Raw genomic sequence first — 4744 nt, forward strand, 5'->3', positions numbered from 1 at the left:
TGTTTGGTTTATGACTCAAGCTGTCATTATAAAGAATTAAATTAACAAAGTGAAGGGTTTGAATGTGTCTTCAGCTGTTTTTTGTATAATAACAAGTGGCAAATAGTTTAGCACACTGCATTGTTTACACGTTTCACTCAGGTAAAATTCATAATAAATAATTTATTAAGGCAGAGATGTCAGTTTTTTTATAAATTCTTTAGCTTGCCTTTGCTCTTGCATGTGGTGTAACTGCAGCTGATGTAAATGCTTCTAAAATGTAGTATTTGAGATATTTCTTCAATTGCATTTTTAAGGGTGATTTTGAAAGTAACATCTCTACCTATTCTGTCACTTTTCTGATTGGTTCAGTTGTAGCAAATAGCAACATATAATGCAGAGCAAAATGTTATAAACCCAAGGCCAGCACTGAAACTGATTGTGCTTATAGCACAGCTGAATGTGTCTCGACTGTTTTTTTTATTTCCTGGAGGGGTGTGAAACATCTTGAAGGAGTCAAATTCACAGAGCACAGGGGTTAATACCCCTGCCCCTCAGCAACAGACACAGGATCATTAACCTCAGAGAAACAGACTAGAGCTTGTTTCACAGCTCATCACAGACGCACCAACCGCAGGAAAATCCGAGCCTCTGAGCAGCCTGCTCAGCTGCTGAGAGACAGGGCAGAATCAGGTTATCTGAAATCACAGTGTGAATGTTTGACCTTTCTGCCCGGAGGTAAGTGTGCCGCTGTCAAGGATTCTGGGCTTTTCTGTGCTGCTCTCTCTCCATCATTGCCGTCTCTATTAAAGGACTTTCCCTTCAAGCAGTGCTGTCTCATATTTCAGCAATGGAATGGCAGATATTCTCAATCCTTTCCGCCTGGGAGAGGTAGAAGTAAAGGTGCCAGAGCTTCAGGATGACTGATGAAGGACTGTCCACAGCAACTGATTACCCCAGAACCACTTCCCCTCTCGGATTAGCACACTGGAAAGAGGTAAGTCTCATATGAATGTGTTTTTCCTATTGCATGATTATTAAGTTCTGTATTTTTTTATTTTTGTGAGCATGCATTGGCTTACATATAAAGTCGTAAAACTGTACTATAACAAGGATAAAGTTAATATTTTCTCAACCGTCTTAGCATTCATTTAAAAAATTGTCACGGAACAGAATTTCCTATTTTCATTCCTCAAAATCTAGCAGTTTCTTAAATTTTACACATTTATATTCTTAGGTTTTACAATCCGTATTTATCTAAAATACAGTGCTCACACAAAGTGGTCTGTATTTGTAGCTTTGCCAGTTTTGTTTTTATAATGATGGTTTCTGAGTTTCCCAATTCATTTCACACAAGCGCATTTGCGTAGTGTACCATGTGAACGCCAGGGAACCAAAGACATTGTCTTTTCTTGATGCCAAGACACACTTCTTGCTGTCTATGCACTCATTGTACAGTGCCTTCCAAAACTATTCAAACCCTTCCTTTGGCAAAAGCTCAGAGTGAAAACTTCTTCTTGCAAAGTAAGTTACAATAAATATAAAAAAAATAAAAAAGACCAATCGAAACTGAAGTATGTTGGTTGCTTAAGCATCCCAGTCCATGAACTTAACATCTTGTGGAAGCAGGTACTGTAGCTTTAATCCCTAGTTTGCTTGGGTTCATTTATGAGCAGCAGTTTTCAAATCTTTCCACAGAGTATCTATAGGATTCCAGCCATGACTTTAACTGAGCCACTCAGGGAAGTTCACTTTTTTATTCTTAAACCACATTAGTGTAGTTTTGGTTTTTGGGTCATTATCCTGATGAAATGTAAAGGTCTGTCCCAGTTTTTCTTCTAAGGTCTGCCAGTACTTTGCTCCATCTATGTTCTCCTCAGTCATGATGAGCTTTCAACTCCCTGCTAATGAGAAGCAGAACTTGAAGATACTGCTGTCTCCAGCTCAACAATGTGACTGGATCTGACTGAGGGATTCACAGTGTTAGGAGTGCGTCAGATGTAATGCTTTGCAGTTAGACCAAAAAGTTCCAATTTTATCTTGCCACATGTTTGCAGTATCACTCAAATCAGTTTTTGTAAACCGTGCTGGATTTCTGTTGATTATTCCACTCTCCCATAAAGGACAGGTTTGTGTAGTGACTAGAGTTCATTGCTGATCCATGGATCCCAGCTCAGCCACTTAGCTCTGGAACTTTCTCGAAGTCACTGTTGACCTCACAGTAGTTACATCCCTCACCAGTTTCCTTTCTGCCTGGCTGCTCCGTTTGGACAGACAGCCTGATCAAGACAGTGTCTGAGTGCCTTCCACTTCTAAATTATCCACTTCACCGTGCTCAAAATGATGTTACAGGACTTTGAAAAGTTTTTACAACCTTCTCCTGATTGGTGTCTTTATACAACATAAGCTTATGTTGTATAGAAAACTCCTAGGTCTCCATGGTTGAAAATGTGCTCGAAGTTCATTACCTGACTGAGGGAACTTAAAAAGATAGGAACATTTATTCTGAAATCATGTGAATTACTATTATTGTGCACATACAGGAGCAACGTAACTAATTTGTATGTCTCATTAAGGTAATTTTGTGCGCCCAATTTAATTAAGAATGCCAAAGCAAAAGTGTATGAATACTCATATAATCATAACCTTTTCATTTTTTATCACATAGATTGTCTATTTACTGATTTTGGTTTTTGTTTAGAATGTGTTCTATATATAACACATATTAATTTCTACTTCAAAGTGTCATCACTACAAGCTTTTCAAGCAACAAAGTAAGAAGACTGTGCAAGGCTCTGAAAACATTTGCAAGACACCGTATCTGAAAATAAAGAGTGAAATGCAACTTGTACAAGGGAAAATTGGCTCCATGAATGCATGCACATATTGTGTAATGTTTAGTTTACAAAAAGTACGTAGACAACATATTGACATCATAAAAAGATTATGCATTTTGATACTTTTTTGCAGCAGTCATTCAACATCTATTGGAAGACAAATGGCAAGCTGTAGACTAGACTGCAGTTTGTCCAAGTGGGCTCCATGTGGGCATGACTGTGCTACAATCTATTGCCATAATTGTCTGGATGTTAACAGAGCTCTAAGAGAAAGGTTCCCGAATGCCAAGAACATCTCAGATGATGAGTCCAAGTCTCCACTCACATATTGAGAAATTACATGCACAGGTCATGCACAGGACTCCAGTGTTTTTTTTTTCCCCATCAACACTTATCTTTTACAGGAAAGAACAGGCTGATATAGACAACACCTACTGTGCACTGTCAAAGTAATAGTGTGGTGTTTATCATTGACTTTTATACTGGCTGCACTGTTACCAGCTCCCATTTTCACATGATCGTTCTGAATATTTTGGTGTTGTCACGATTGTAGGGCACTCTGGCACTTTCACATTTGAGTTGATTTTGTGCACCTGCTCCCAGTTCCCGCCTCCCTACTTAAACCAGACGCTCACTCTGTTCCATGCTCTGCACTGCTTTCCAGTACCAGCCGAGTCCGGGACCTGGAGCGCCTGGTCCCGTTCCCCCTTTTTCCCCTCGACCCTCCGCCGGATCCCGCTCCAGTTTTTAACTCCGTTTGTCTTCGTCTTGGATGGACCTCCCGGCTCTGGACATTTGCCTCGTCAAGGATTTCCCTGTGGACACTCTTTGGACTGTTTGCCTTGGACTCACCTCCCAGAACACCAGTGCACCATGGACACGCCCCTTATTTTCATTCCTGATCCCTGCATGCCTTTTTTCCCTTTGTTTTTCTCACTCTTCCCAGGATTGTGTCGTCTGCATAGATTCCTGAAAGAACGCTTTCGTTACAGGTGTCTGAGGAGTTACTATGACCAAAAGACCAATATGCCCACATGCCCAGACAATGTCACTGATACAGTATATACTATCAGGATATCAGTGACAATTGGACTGACATAATTGAACACTTGAACTGGCTATTGCTAATCTTCTTGGTCATGGCATAGTTTTCCAAAATGACAATGCTTGTGCTCATCTCCAAATACTTCTTATCTAGACCCCACCTCAGCCAGCAGTTTCTTGTGCCCTTTTAGCCATGGAAAACGTTTGGGAAGCCCTTGCCTATACTTACAGACTTCAACCACGGAACCTCCTGGAATGGTATCTGTCAACAGGGGAAATGACTACCTATCCTCAGCATATTAAAGGACAGCTCATCAGGAGTAAGAAATTCCACTATTGGGTATGTCTGGCTACTGGAGGAGAACAAGCATAGAATCAGAGCAGAATTAAGTCAAGGAAATATGAATGTCTTTCACTTACCAGTTGAAAACAAATTCCATTTCATTTTTAAAATGAAATTAAAAATTAAATTTAAATTTAAAATTTAAAATTAAATTATTAGTGATCATATCCTTTAGCTGAAACTAGAGAAGAATAACTATTGCCATTTTTGTCACTGTTCAGCATGATTTGCATTATTCAGGGAGTCGTGGTATGTCTTCTGAGCACTGTTTAGGCTGTATGGACTTTTCTCTGAGCACGTTTCAGGGGGTACTGCACTGTCCTGTGAGCAGTGTTCAGGAGGTACTGCATTGTCCTGTGAGCAGTGTTCAGGGGGTACTGGACTGTCCTCTGAGCAGTGTTCAGGGGTAAGATAAAATCACTTTATTTGCCATATACAATTTCTTGTATGAGGAATTTGTCTTTTTGCAGACCCCAGCTTGCTCTCCATGAGACACACAGACAGAGAGAGCAGCTTGGGGTCAGAGCGCAGGGTCAGCCAT

General features: G+C 40.3%; 1 long non-coding RNA gene across 1 annotated transcript; it reads left to right on the forward strand.

Annotated features, from left to right (window-relative positions):
- The first annotated feature begins 440 nt into the window (after positions 1-440).
- LOC107078751 (uncharacterized) lies at positions 441-4364 on the forward strand. Its single transcript, XR_001479716.2, has 3 exons — positions 441-717; positions 828-976; positions 3481-4364. It is a non-coding gene; the product is annotated as an uncharacterized lncRNA (long non-coding RNA).
- Positions 4365-4744: the final 380 nt, after the last annotated feature.

This window comes from Lepisosteus oculatus, chromosome 2, assembly GCF_040954835.1.
Source record: "Lepisosteus oculatus isolate fLepOcu1 chromosome 2, fLepOcu1.hap2, whole genome shotgun sequence".
Classification (NCBI taxonomy): domain Eukaryota; kingdom Metazoa; phylum Chordata; class Actinopteri; order Semionotiformes; family Lepisosteidae; genus Lepisosteus; species Lepisosteus oculatus.